At 35.1% G+C, this 15,867-nt stretch overlaps 1 long non-coding RNA gene across 1 annotated transcript in view; it reads right to left on the reverse strand.

Annotated features, from left to right (window-relative positions):
• LOC141504504 (uncharacterized) overlaps positions 1-15,626 on the reverse strand; it is a 142,740-nt gene extending 127,114 nt beyond the window's left edge. The window contains exon 1 of the long non-coding RNA XR_012473390.1: positions 15,457-15,626. This is a non-coding gene — a long non-coding RNA (uncharacterized LOC141504504). The remainder of the gene's footprint in view (positions 1-15,456) is intronic.
• Positions 15,627-15,867: the final 241 nt, after the last annotated feature.

Consider the following 15,867-nt stretch of genomic DNA (forward strand, 5'->3'; position numbering starts at 1 on the left):
TCCATTTTAGTTCTAACAATCTTTAGTTGGTTGTGAAAGATCTTCTTACTAAAGGAGAAAATGTTCCAATCTTCCCTCATAAAATTATATATATATATATATATATATATATATATAAAATATACATGCATATGTATACATGCATATGGTGTGTAAATTTATTTATAATAAAAAGAAAATAAAACTCTAGCTGATCAGACAATGCTGCCTAATGTTACCACATTCTTTATTTTAATCAGTCAAGCTGATTAACCCAAAGTTATGTTCATTCACGGATCACTAATTTTCAAAGGAATTAAAATATAATCAAGTATGACTGACGATGAATCAAGTATTACTGACAATGAAACTGTTCTGCCCAAAGTATGATCTTTCTTGGGTCCAACAATGCACCCAGGACTTCCATGTGCTTCAGGTCATCATTATAAATTGAAATAATACTTGTTTACCTCCCACAAAGCAAGTAGTTACTTGAGCTTTCTGGTTGTTTGGTTTCTGTATAAATGGGAACATCCTGTCCCTCCCTGTGGAGAGGCGGTCAGATTAGCTACTGTTTCACTTTTATTAATGAAATAAGCTAATGAATACTTCAATTCTACTTAATTTTTTTCACTGAATCCAAAAAAAACATTTTGTATTAACCTTAATGTAGCATAACTTCAGTGAAACCCTCCTTTCACAATTAAGTATAAGGGAGCTCTCATTTAGCCATGGGAGGTGGGGAGAAGTTAGTTATCTGACAGCTATCTTAAAATAAAATAATAACAACAATTCTCATTTCCATAGTGCTTTAAGGTTTATAAAGTACTACCCTTAAAACAGGACAGCTAGGTGGCTCAGAGAATAGAACACTGGGTTTGGAATCAGGAATTATCTTCATGAATTCAAATCTGGTTTTAGGTTCTTACTAGCTAGGTGACACTGGGCACATCACTTAATCCACCTTTGGCTTAGTTCCTTATCTGTTAGATGGGCCAGAGTAGGAAATGGCAAACTATTCCAATATCCTTGCCAAGAAAACCCCAAATAGGGTCACAAAAAGTACAACACAACTGAAATGACTGAAAAACCAAAAAAAAAAATATACCAGATTTCACCATGAAGAGTCAGATGACTTAACATTCTTAAAACAACCCCATGAGGTGAATATAAGGGAGGGAACTCTGCTTTTCCTCCCTGACCCAAGCTCAAGTAAAACAGCTACTGAAGACCCAGAAAATAATCACAAGTTGCTCAACAAAATGTGAAACTTACTCTAAAGGCTATGTCTCCCCTGATCCTTTTATGAGGTGCAAACACCTCTCTGAATTAAGAAGGCAAGAGTGCCAAGCCTCTGGGGGCTGAAAATAGTTAAACCCTAGAGGAATTTCAAAGTTTGAGAGTAGGAGAGATTTTTAACTCCAGGACACCACTTCATGGAAAGAAGGAAATTTCTCTCTTCTCTCCATCTCCATCAGAGGCCATTTAGTTGTGAAGGAGAACCATTGAACCAGCAGGGATATTGTATACAGTGGTAAAGAACAACACATATCCTAGAGGGTTAGGTAGATAGAGATACAGAGAAGCAGTTAACTGAAGGAAGAAGTATCTTCAAGGTCCATGAAGCCTGAGAGCAAAAAAAAGGGTTAGATTATAGCAAACATCCAGCTCTGGGAATTAGCTGAGCTTCTTTCCTAGCAGAGATTCTGAATTCAAGGGTAAAGCGTGTGAGGACTCTTCAAATGTGAAAAGACATCTAATGCCTATAGTGCTAGGAGTATGATGTTTCCTTTGCCATATATGTATTCTATACACAGAAATGTACTGGTCAATGTTTATTCAACATCTAGCTCTCTAGGGGAAAAAAGTATGCATGACGTTTAAGTTTAATTTGCATCATAAACATTTTCTCCAATACTTTCTTAAAACCAGATAATCAGTGAAGCTATGATTTGTGGCATTTGCCTATTTCCCAGGTATGAATGTTCTGACTGAAAGTTTAATAATCAGCTCTCTGGAGCAAATGTGAGCTAGATCCAATATTCTACTGCCTATATACAATTTCTCCATACCACTGTACTTTAAGTTTGAGCCCACTATTTCAAAAGATATTGTGTTTTTTGGGAAAGTGAAACTCAGGGTTATTGAGGGAGGAGAAGCAGAACAGAAGGGAGAAAATTCCTCATAATTAATGGTTTACCATGCCATCTAAATGAATGTCTTTTTTTTAAAGAAAGTTTATTTTGAGTTTTATAATCCCCCCCCATTCTTGCTTCCCTCTCCCCACCCCCCCACAGAAGGCATTCTGTTAGTGTTTACATTGGTTCCATGTTATACATTGATCCCAGTTGAATGTGATGACAGAGAATTCATATCCTTAAGGAAGAAAAATAAAGTATGAGATAGTAAAATTACATAATAGTATAATACTTTTTTTTTCTAATTTGATGGTAATAGTCTTTGGTCTTTGTTCAAAGTCTGTATTTCTTTCTCTGGATACAGATGATATTCTCCATTGCAGATAGTTAAAAAATGCTCCAGGTTGTTGCACTGAAGGAATGAGCAAGTCCATCAGGGTTGATCATCACCCCCATGTTGCTGTTAGAGTGTACAATGTTTTTCTGGTTCTGCTCATCTCACTCAGCATTAGTTCATGTAAATCTTTCCAGGCTTCCCTGAATTCCCATCCCTCCTGGTTTCTAATAGAACAATAGTCTTCCATGACATATTTATCCCACAGTTTGTTAGGCCATTCCCCAGTTGACAGACATTCACTTAATTTCCAGTTTTTTGCTACCACAAACAGGGCTGCTATAAATATTTTTGTACAAGTGATGTTTTTACCCTTTTTTTAATCATCTCTTAAAGGCATAGACCCAGTAGTGGTATTGCTGGGTCAAAGGGTATGATAAATGTGTTGTTAAGAGATAATTAGGTCTACTAATTGATTGTTAAAGGGCAGCCCAGTGATAGAAGCTGATGAGCTTTAGTGTTAGAAGAGTGACCCAAGAGGATAGCCTAGTTTAAGTGACTTGTCCAACATAATGTGTATGTTAATTAGTAAAAGTAGCTGAAGCACTATCTAGTAGCTCATGGAAGAGGAATTAGATTTATGGTATATTACTTCACAGGGAAGAACTAGAACTGATTAGATGGAAATTATTTTTCTGTAACGGGGGATACCTTATAGAGTCAGTGAATCTACTATTACTAGATATACCCAAGTAAAGGTTGAATTATCTCTATCACAGATGGAACAATTTGCATTAGATGGGCAAATTCTTATATATAAATCTGTGATATCATGCATTTGTATATTCCAGTCAACCATACAGGTAGTAACTCTCGCATGACTACTCATCCTATGTGACTCTTGTTCATATTCTCCCATAAATCTGACATGGAGTCATCCTAACATCCCAGAAAACTTATGACCTCTAAATTTCCTTCTAGGGCTCAGATTATATGTTCTAATAATTCTGGAATCCTGGACCTTATTCAAGATCTACACTATTACTTTGTCCAAAGTGGCAGTCAGTAAATGTTTGTTTGAATTTAATTAAAATGGAAATATTTGAGGGCTTAAAATATTGAATTAAAGGTCAACAAATATTTATTAAATAGTTATTATCATCAAAATGTTATAGTTAAGAGCTAAGGAAATGAAGATTAAAAAAATCAGTTGCTAATCTCAAGGCACTTCTGCTCTACTAAGTAAAGAAGGTATGTTTGGGTTAGGAATTGAAAGAAGTATGAGAGTGATCTCTTTATGATATTTATATCCTCTTCTAATTTCTCTTTGTTGCATAGAGTTGATGAAGAGGTCTCAAAAGGTATGATAAATGGAAAAAAACAGACACTGGTAAGACTGAGCAAACTGGAAGGGCTTCAAATACATGCCCAGAAAAAGACATATAACATAATGTGTATGTTTCTTTTGAAGACCAATATAGCTAGGTTCGGAACCACTAATCAGGAAAAAAAACCTTGGTCAGAAAATGGTATAATTTTAACCTAGAGGTCTTATGACTTTTAAGTTCTCTTCTAAAGCTAAGATTTTTATGTTCCAGTAATTCTGGAATCTTGTGCTCAGAATTGGCAGTGGGGAATACCTATGTCAACAATATAAGGGAATCATAGAATCATTGAATGCCAGAGACAATAGAGATTCCCTTGGTCATCTAGGCCTACTTGTACCTGAAATAATAATTAAAATAATAATAATCATCATCATCATCCTCTCTATAGCACATCTGAAAAATATATAAATTCTTGAAGAATTGAATATACTGTGGTAAAGGGTATCTGGCTATTTAAACTCTGTCCTCAGAGTATATACTGCATAATCTGCCTGCTACCAGTCCATGTGGAAGAATTGGAGTACTCTACTTCCCAAAAGACAAAATTATATGTAAGAGAAAGGCCATGCTAACTAATTCAGAACATTAGCAGACATCCTGTAACTAGTTCCTACCTGCTAACCATTTGATGGAAAAGACAGTTTTGGTTTTTTTTTTTTTTAGGTTTTTGCAAGGCAATGGGGTTAAGTGGCTTGCCCAAGGCCACACGGCTAGATAATTATTAAATTCTGAGGCTGGATTTGAACTCAGGTACTCCTGACTCCAGGGCCAGTGCTTTATAAACTGCGCCACCTAGCCACCTTGAAAAGACAGTTTTGGGGGGCAGCAGTGGATAGAGAACTGGCCTTGGAGTCAGGAGTACCTGAGTTCAAATCCGACCTCAGACACTTAATAATTACCTAGCCGTGTGGCCTTGGGCAAGCCATTTAACCCCACTGCCTTGCAAAATCAAGAAAAAGAAAAAAAAGGATAGTTTTTTCCAAGTTTTTTCCTGCTAAATAAGAAATAGAATTTATTTAAAAGGTCTTAACAAACCAAAGTGAATCTCCTTCTCTTTCCTGACTGACTATATTCAGATCATAGAGATATACTATAAGTCAATGAATAGAGAAGGCATAGGCATTTAGAAGGAAACTTAGCTCCAGGAAATCAACTCCTTAGCCCAAGACCACATAGGCAGACATTAAGCAGCCAAGTTCCATTCCAGACCCAGGTATCTGTTTCCAGAACCAATGTTCTTTCATTAGGACAGCACCATAGTCAAGCTATTGGGGGTGTGTGTGTGTGTGTGTGTGTGTGTGTGTGTGTTTGTGTATTGAATCTGGAGTCAAAATTCCTCCTTTTGGATTCTAATTCTGCTGCTTCTTCACCCTTTTTCCTTCACTTCCATTTACCACTGCTTCTCATCTTTCTTTTATATGTTTCCTTCTTCCATTAGAATGTAAGCTACCAGGAAAGCAGGGATGGGTTAACATAAGGAAAACTATAAACATAATTGATTATAGCTATAATAAAAGGTTTTAAAATCATGATTATATTAATAGATACAGGAAAAGCTTTTCACAAAATACAACACATATTCCTCTTAAAAACACTTGAAAATATAGACAAAAATGGATTTTTCCTTAAATTGATAAAAAAGAAATTTCTCTAAAATCATCTGCAAGTAGTATTTGTAAGGAAGATAAGCTAGAATTCTTTCCAGTAAGGTCAAGTGTGAAGCAAAGATGCCCACTGACACAAATATTATTTAATATTGTACTGGTAACCCTAGAAATAGAATAAAAGAAGAAAAATAAAAGGAATAAAAATAGGTAATGAGGTAATAAAATTATTTCTTTTGGCAGATAATGTACTTAGAAACTACAAAGTTAGTTGAAAGTTAATAATTCTGGCAAACTAGCAGGATATCAAGTAAATTCACAAAAATAATTAGCATTCCTATATATCACAAACAAAACCCTGCAAAAAATGAGAGTTAAGATGTCCCATTATTTAAAAAAACTTTTTTACACAAATAAAATCATATTTAAATAATTGGAAAAAATTTAATTGTCCCATGGTTAAGTAGGGCCAATATAATAAAAATGAAAATTTTAACTAAATTAATTCAATATCATCCTAATTAAATTATCAAAAAATATTTATTTTTAATTTTAGAGAAAAGTAATAACAAAATTTATTTGGAAAAAGAAAAAAGTCAAGAACATCAATGGAATTAATAACCTGAAAAATAAAAAAAAAGATTTAGCAGTACCACATCTTAAACTGTATTACACAGTAGTAATTTTCAAAACTTATCTGGTCCTGCTAAGAGATAGAAAGGTAGATCAATGGAACAGAATTAACAGACAATTCACAACTGCAAATAAATCAAGTACCCTTGTGTTTGACAAGAATAAAGAATTAAGATTTTGGGATAAGAAGTCATTATTTGGTAAAAATTGTGGGGAAACTGGAAAGCAGTATAATAGAAATTGGATATAGATAATTATCTTATTCCATTTACCAAGATAAAGTCAAATAGAATGCATGACCTAACTAGAGAGAGATTACAAAAAAATATGAATATGGAACATATTACTTTTCAGACTTAGAGATAGGTGAATAATTTATGAAAAATGAGATAGCAGAGTAAGGTGTAAAAATGAAAACTTCAATTACATTAAATTAAAAGACTTTTCTACAAATAAAACAAATGTAGCCAAAATCACAAGGACAGCAGAAAATTCAAGGACAAAAATTTCATAGACAGTTTTTCAGATAAAGGTCTTATATTTCAAATATAAAAAGAAATTTGTAAAATCCAAAAGAATACAAGTCATTCCCCAGTTCATAAATGGTCAAAAGATATGGGGAGTTTACCAATGAAGAAATCAAAACAAATAATAGTCATATGGAAAAATTCTCTAAATCATTATTGATTAGAGAAATTCAAATTATGCTCAGTACCAGAGGAAGATATTAAGACAAATAAGAGGCAGTTTCCTCAATTAGTCAATCAAAAAAGCATTTTTGGTGCTCAAGAAGGATTAGCATCTATGGAGTGAGGGCTTGTTGAGTCCTCTCAGGGCTACTCATCCATCCACCTTTGGAATCTACCTATTAATCCAATTCTCACCTATGGCTACAAGAAGCTGTAGTATACTCAGTGGTTTCATCTCAGTAAACCATCTAAGCAGACAGACTAAACCAGATTGAGGATAACCAAACCTGTCAGTAAGTTAGGAGATGTCTACCCTAAGTATGGGTGGATGAGAACAAATTGTTCTGTAAGCTATAGAGCTTAGCACTTGGTCAGATATCAAAGACACCAAGGGCTTCCACTGTATGCTGGATCATTGTCAGTCATCTTGACTTTTGTCTTCACAATGGACTTTGATGACTCTGGAAGAGAGAGTGAGGCTGATGACTTTATGCAGCTCTGCCTCATTTATGTATAATTCATGTTCCAATCAAGACATCATCCATGATGTCATTGATCTTCAAATGAACAATGAATAGCAATATAAAGTATCTATGATATGTCATGCTCTGTGTTTGATGCCAAGGAGAAAACGGAAACTTCTATCAGAGGAAATAAAATGCATATCTATAATTTTATTTTAAATATGCAAAAGAAATAAAAGATAATTTTGGTAGTTGGACATTGGGAAAGGTCTCATGTAGTATGTGGCATTTGAATTGAACTTTTAAGGAAACAAATTCTAAGAGGTTGAGATAAGCAGGAAGAACAAGGGAAAACATTCTATAAAAAGACAAGGAAATGAGAGATGGAATGTCCTATTTAAAGAAGGTAATCGTCAATATTATCATTGTTAACATCACCACCACTATAATCATAGCTAGAATTACATAGCAGTTTAAGATTTGCAAAAGTTCTTTAATATCTCATTTTATCTCACAAAAACTCTTGGAGGTTGGTATCATTATTTTATGAATGAGAAAAATTGAGGCACAAGTTGTTGCTCAAGGTTATATAGCTTATATGTCTGAGGCAGAATTTGAACTCTGGTTATCCTGACTTCAGATCTCTGCCTCCATATCCAGAAGACCGATTTTGAGAGACCATTAAAATGTGTGAGGGGCAAAACTAAGTCCTAGTTTCTTTAGCAGTAAAATAAGAAACTCAGGTCTTTAATGTCTTTTCTCACTCTAAATACCTTCAGTTGATTGTTGTTCTCACTGTGATACTTAGCCTCTCTTGTTGCTAATTATTGTGACTATGATTTTGGAACTACACTTTTGTTTAGTTTGTCCTGAGGTATTTCCCTCTCTTGGTGCAAGCCTGGCCTACAAGCCCTCACTCCTGACTCTATAAAGTCTTTTTTTTAGTTTGTTTTTTTTTTTGCAAGGCAATGGGGTTAAGTGGCTTGCCCAAGGCCACACGGCTAGGTAATTATTAAGTGTCTGAGGTCAGATTTGAACTCAAGTACTCCTGACTCCAGGGCCGGTGCTTTATCCACTGCACCACCTAGCTGCCCCTCTATAAAGTCTTAATAAAACCCTGTCACTAGTTCAGAGACCAGGGACCAGGCACAAGACAACATTTTTTGCAGAAAGTATTCAGTTAATCCCACTTTAGAGTTTTTGTTTTTGCTTTTTTTTTTTATTCTCATTCACAATTAAATGAAAGAAGCATTTGGACAAATATGCTTAACCCACTAATCTTGAAATAACTCATTTAGGAATTCATGAGCTTTTCAATATAGTATTTCATTATAGCATTTCCATTACCTTTTGTACTTTTTTCATGCTGAGCATTAGGAAATGTGCTAGGATTTGCATTCAACAGACTCTTGAGGGTTATGGAGAAGTCATAGAATGATTATTCAGACAAGACAGCTCAAAATGTGTAAATACCTGGATAGCACTCATATCAGGAACCTGGAGGGTACTAGTTAGTGAAGACCTAGATTGTATCTTTCTGGTCACATACTGAGCATATAGTCTATGTCTGGTTCCAATCTAATATATAAAATTTTGGAAACCTGGTTCTAATCCTGTGTAACTAGGGATTTAGAGCTTTGTGGTGGTAGTGATAATAGTAGCAATAAAACTCTTTAAATTTTATAAAGAGTTTTATATAATTTATCTTATTTGATCTTCCCAACAACTCAGGGGGAAAGGAGGTGTTATTAACCCTATTTTAAAGCTAAGAAAATTAGAACTGAGAGAAGTTGTATACTTGTTCAGGATCACATGGTCAGCAAGTATCTGAGGCAGGATTTGAACTTAGAACTTCCTGACTCCAAATCTAATACTTTATTCATTGCCTTGGCAAATGTCTTCTAATTGGTTGCAGATACAGAAGGGTTAATGACTTTGGGTGGTGATTGGAAGGAGCTGAATTAATTTTTTAAAATTTATTTTGTTAAAAATTTTCAGTTATATAAAAAAATTTTTAACACTTTTTTTAGAATTTCAAGATCCAAATTCCCTCCCTCTATTAGAAGGCAGGAAATTGGTTGTATACATGTGAAGTCATGCAAGATATAGTTTCAGATTTGCCACATTGTGAAAGAAAACAAAATAAAATAACAAAAATAGAGTAAAAAAAATGGGCTTTGGGGCGACTAGGTGGTGCAGTAGATAGAGCACTGGCCCTGGAGTCAGGAGTACCTGAGTTCAAATTTGGCCTCAAACACTTAATAATTACCTAGCTGTGTGGCCTTAGCCAAGCCACTTAACCCCATCGCCTTGCAAAAACAACAACAACAAAAAAGCAGGCTTCAATATAAATTCATAGTTCACCTGTTCTCTCTTTGGAAGTGGACAGCATTTTTCATCATGAATTCTTCAGCATACCTTGGATCATTGTGCTGATCAGAGAAATTAGGTCTATCACAGTTAATCATCCTTTCAATATCACTGTTACTCTGTATAATTTTCTCCTCCTCTGCTCACTTCACTTTGTAGTGATTCATAAAAATCTTCCCAGAATTTTCTGAAACCATCTTTTTTATTTCTTTTAACATAATAGAATTCCATCAAAATCATATACCACTGCTTATTTATCCATTCTGAAATTGATGAATACTCCCTCAATTTCCAATTCCTTGTCACCACAAAAAGAGCTGCTATAAATATTTTTGTACAAATTGCTACTTTTCCCCTTTTCTTTGATCTCTTGGGATACAGACCTAGTAATGATATTGCTGAGTCTGCGGGAATGAACAGTTTTCTAGACCTTTGAACATAGTTCCAAATCTAAATAGATCCATTCAGAATGGTTGGAGCACTTCATAAGATCTCTAACCTGACATTAGCATCCCAGTTTTTCCACATCCTCACCACTACTCGTCATTTTTTTCTGTTATTTTTTATTTATGAAATTAGTAATGACTTTGAGGATTTTTTTCATGTGTTTTGATGCTTTGATTTTTTTTTCTGAAAACTTCTTGTTCATATCCTTTGACCATTTATCAACCAGGAAATGGCTCTTATTTTTATAAATTTTATATAATTCAAGGTGCTGAATTTATATGCAAAAGGAGCAACCCATTTATTATGCAATAGCTTTTCCTTCCTGGGATCAATTGAGGTATGAACTGTTGTGAGTTATATATATATGGCGGTGGAATGACCAGTAGATGGAAAAGGGAGTTGTGGTTCCTCTGTAGCTGATGTTATTCGATCATTCAGTCATTTCTGACTCTTTGTGACCTCATGGAATACACACTCCATGGGGTTTCCTTGGCAAGGATGCTGGAGTGGTTTTCCCATTTTCTTCTCCAGTGGTTTAAAACAGAGGTTAAGTAATTTGCCCAGGGTTGTATGGCAATTAATATAAATTCAGATCTTATTGACTCCAAGCTGAGTACTATATCCACTGAGCTACCTCCTGAATATCTATAGCCCTCCTAAATCCTAAGTATTCTTGAGTACCTTTGTTTCATTTGTGTTTATTCTCTCCTAATATTAGGTGAATGAGTATTCTGAGATAGATATTTCCAGGTGAACATATGAGGTAAGGAAATTCAGACATCTATAATTCATAGCATTGGCTACCAGAATAGGAGTGTCCAATGACAGAGGAATAACCTGCATTCAGATATGGAAAGATGGTTATTTGATACTGGTAACAGCTGCAGGGACACTGACTATTTGTAATAGAGAAATTCTAACTATAAATTCTAAAAAGTCATTATCTTCAGAGCTTAGCAGAAAACTACACCAAGTGGGATTTCATGAGGATTCCAAAAGGCAGAAAATGGCTTTCAGGTCCAGATTCTGGATGTTAACACATTTGCCTCGTTAAAATTGTGCATTAAGTTTGAGCCTACTCTCTTCAGGGACCTTATATGAACAAGGGTGTGAGTGTCACTTCGATATGAAGGAATTAAAACACTTTGCTCTGTTTTTAGTTTTTCCTAAGAGTTAACAGAGTTCAACTGATTGATGATAATGGAGAAGACACTGATGGGGGCTCAGGAACTAGAAACCTCTAACTCTTCAGGATGATTCCTTACAACTTGTAGTCCTTGTCTTCCAGGAACCCAAACAGCTAGAGCAAATGCAAGTTGGGTCCAGAGTACAACAAATGTAAATCCAAAAGGGAGAAGATGGAAGAAGATTATTTAACTTGATTCAACATGCATTTATTATGCATGTTTATGGCTTTGATGCCCAATTCAATTGGAACTATTAATTACAGAACAAATACCACTCTTTGTTGGGAAAAAGCACATAGCAACAACTTATATGTTTATAAACTCAGTAATATATTATTGCTGCAAATAACATGTCCATACTATATAGAAGGGGAAAAAAAGGAGGTATTAAGATGGCATCTAGAAAGATGTATATATTAATTACCATGAAACATGCTAATGGCAAAGGTAAGCTAGATGTTGATAGCAACTTTCATGTTTATAGTCTCAACATGAGTTTGACTTGAGCAAAATATGTTGAGGGAATTGTCTATTTTTAGAGATGCAACAACATTATAAAACATAAGAGAACACCTACTAAGATAAAGAACCAATTTTTTTGTAATCTTACTTTCTTTCTTCCAGCTTCTAGAAATTACCCTTCCCTGAAAAGAAGGTAAAGCATTTTAGGTAGGAGAAATTAATTTTTTTTTCCATTTTAAAGTTACCTATCTAATATTTTTGCCATGCGTAAGAAAAGTCAGTAAAAATGGTGGTGGAATATCTTTCAAACTCAAATTAGTATATTATAAAACTCAATTATCCTTGACTTCTAGGTTTTCCCTGCAATTTGATGCTAAGCTAAGAGTATAAGAAACTAGGGAAGAGATAATGATACGTAGGCAAGATACCACAGAGAGTAACAAATGCAAAGGATTGAAATGAAAATGAAAAGGAAGTTTTATGGACTCTTTAGGGCTCTATGGAATGTCTTTGTAATGTATTTATGCCTACAGGCAAGGGAGGTGACTTCCTACAGTCAGTCTCAGGAAAGCAATATCATATAAATAATAGCCTTAGCTGCAACGCTGATATCTAGTTATAGCACTGGGGGGCCCTCAGCATTTAGAACAAACTGTTCAATTTGGAGTTGAGAGATTTTAGTACAAATCTCATTCCATCATTCTTTGATTCTGTGATCATGGAAAAGTAATTTAAATTCCCTGAGCCTCAGTTTCCTCTTCTGTAAAATGAGGATGATGATATTTGCAGTATCTAACTCACAGTGCTGTTATAAAGAAAGTGGTTTATAAACCTTAAGCCATTCAAGAAATGTGAACTTTTTTTTTTATTAAGAATAACTTCTACTCCCTGAAGTCTGCTGTTTGATTCTGAAGTCAGGAGTCTCAATTACATTTTCATCTTGCGTTGTCCCATGAAACTCAAAGCCCCTCTGAAACCTTAAATCCACATCTCTTGAACACATGGATGACAAAAACTGTGATCCATATTATCTGTTGTTAAAATATTATAATTACTATAAGTTTTTATAGTTATTTTCCTGATCAAAGGTTGATATTTTCTTCTCTAATTGTGAGAAAAGGAATGTATCCTCCTTAGAGGAGAAAGGAAAACTTGTCAGGTCCTCCTTAATTCAGAGAAGAAGAAGGTGTCCCCTTACACTTTGAAAGGAAGACTTGTCCTGTCTGTCCTCTTTAATTTCTTTATAATTTGAAAGGAAAATCTTGTCTTGCCCTCCGAAAGAAAGAAAGAAAGAAAGAAAGAAAGAAAGAAAGAAAGAAAGAAAGAAAGAAAGAAAGAAAGAAAGAAAAGGAAGAAAGAAAGAAAGAAAAAAAGAAAAAAAGAAAGAAAGAATTCACTCCACCTTACCCTCCTGGTACCTAAACTCAGAAAAAAATTGTGACCTCCCTCTAGGGAAAATAACATTGTAGAAGGATGGTTCTGAGATCAAATAAGAGAATGTTCTCCAGGTAAGTTGAAGTTTAACCTTAAAGCTGTTATGAATATTGTTTCCCCTTCCCTTGTTGCTGTATAAATTTTCTGTTATCCTCAAATGAAAGGAATCATTCTGAGATGATCTCTGCTACCTAATGGTTGGTGAGTAAATCCCAGAGAAATAAAACTTTATGTCTAATCTATTTTTTCTTTATTGTTTGTTATGTCATTTGACTCTACTTTAAGATTCATAATTTTAGGTAGACATTATACTATTCACTCTTCCTTACCCCATGCTCAATTAATTGTCAAATCCTGAGTACTCTCTCTCTCTCCACAACATCTTTTCAATCCCTCCTTTCTTCCAACCCTTTGCAGGCCCTCATCACCTCTGGCTTAAACATTTGCAGTGAGTTCTTAATTTGGTCCCTCTATGCTATTTCACTTAATGATATTATTAGTTCTTATTACTCTATTTATGGTGATGATTTTTCTTTTCTTTTTTTTTTGGAAGCAGTTGGGGGATAAGTGACTTATCCAGGGTAACATAGCTAGTAAGCAGCAAGTGTCTGAAGCTGGATTTGAATTCAGGTCATTCTGACTTTAGATCCAGTGCTTTCCACTTGCAACACCTAGCAGCTCTGAGTTTAAATCTAAATATCCTCCCTTAAAGCTTTCTGCTCATCTCCAATGTCATGTCTTTCAGATATCTTGAACTGGATGTTTAGCATAGGTCTTAAACCCAGTATGTCCTAAACCAGGGCTGTCCAACCTTACTTTTATAAGTTTTATTGAAACAATAGACAATATATTTTGATTTGCCATTTTAGTGAGAGCTCTGCAGTAGCTTGGCTTCGTTTACTAAAACATTTAGTAAACCCAGAGGTGCCTGGCATAAAATAGCCCCACATGCTGCATTTTGTATGGTCCTGTCCTAAACTAAATTCATTCCCTTTCCCTGCCTCTTAATTTTTCTATTACTATTCAAGGCAATAACATCCTCCTATTCCCTCAATTCCTTACCATCTCTTATTCCCCCATCACCAATCTTTGCCAAGGCCTCTTGACTTCATTTTTGCACCATTTCTCCAGTATGCCACCCACTTCTCTTTGACACTGCTATTACTCTGGTTGGTGATAGCCCTCATCACATCATATCTGGACTGTTAAAATAACTTGCTGTTTCTTTTCTCCCAACCCTCATCATCCTCCATATAGCCTCCCAAGTGATTTTCCTAAATTGCAAGACCAATCATGGCCCTCTGCTCTGCCACTCAGCCTACCCCAATTAATTCAGAGGTTCCATATGGTCTCTAGAATCAAATATAAAATGCTCTTTTTGATATTCAAAGATCTTCACAACCTAAACCCTCCTGCCTTTCCAGTCTTATACATTACTCTCCACCACTTTAATCCATTTATACTGTCTTCCTTGCTGTTTCACAAACAAGACTCTCCATTTCTCAGTTCCAGGGATTTTTCTCAGGTTGTTCCCCCATGCCTGGATGCTTTTCTTGCTTACCTCCACCTTTAGGCTTCCCCAGTTTCCTTTAAGTTCCAACTAAAATCCAGTCTTCTTCAGAAAAGTTATCAAACTCTTCACAACCAAAACATCCCTGAGTGCTGCTTGAACCAGATTAAAATGTAATTGGGAAATATTTAGCAAAATAAATAAAAATATAATAAAACATAATGTTATTATGTGATTTTCTAAGTCAATATCTACTCACATAAGGATAAGGACCCTTATACAAGGTTTAGTGGCCCCCATTTCTATTCAAGTTTGATACCACTCTTCTACAAGAAGCCTTTCCCAACCCCTCTTAGCTCTAGGAACTTCCCTCTCTTATTTATTTATCCTATATTTTACTTATTTGTAAATCAGTTTGTTTGCTTATTGTAATCAGATTGTAAACTCCCCGAGGGCAGACATTGTGCTTTGCCTCTTTTTGTATCCTCAAGAAAAACAACTTAGCACAGTGCTGGCACATACTAATTGACTATCTACAACCTGTCCTTCACATGGTATTAATATGAAATGGTAACAATCTTCATTGATCAATATCTGACCAGGTAACTCTTCCTCTTTTATAAAATTTGAAGCAGCCACCTATTGTCTGTAGGATGCTATACAATCTGATTCCAGTCTATCCTTCTAGATTAGTTTCATGTTATTCACTTCACATATCCCATGCCTCTCTGTTGCTCTTCATATATAGGGCTTTATTGCTCCCTTCTCTGTCTCTACACACTTTCTATTCCAAGTCTGGGATGATCTGTCTCCTCACCTGAGTATCCTGGAGTCTCTTCTTTCCTTCCAGATTCAGATGACATTTCCAACACAAAGTCTTTGCTGACTGCCAGCCTCCTCTTTTCCCCTAACTTATTAATTTGTTAAGAAGACAATCCCAAGGAACAGATTCCTGCCTATATAAAACTTCCAAACCAGCCTCATGAATGTGTAATGCAAAGCAAAAGAAGTGACTTGGATGAGTTCCATTTTTCTCCCTGGATGGACCTGGTTGGATCTCACAGTGAAGGAGGTTAACCAGGAAGTTTTTGTACATTCCAAAGATGCATTTTAAATGAGTTAAAGAATTGTGTTCTTTGGAAGACTTTTGTGACCTTCAGACTTCCAAGCTTCTTAAAGACTAACTGGAAAAAAAATATTTGTTGAAGGAAATTTCCATAGACAGAGC

This window comes from Macrotis lagotis, chromosome 1 (assembly GCF_037893015.1).
Source record: "Macrotis lagotis isolate mMagLag1 chromosome 1, bilby.v1.9.chrom.fasta, whole genome shotgun sequence".
In the NCBI taxonomy this organism is placed as follows: domain Eukaryota; kingdom Metazoa; phylum Chordata; class Mammalia; order Peramelemorphia; family Peramelidae; genus Macrotis; species Macrotis lagotis.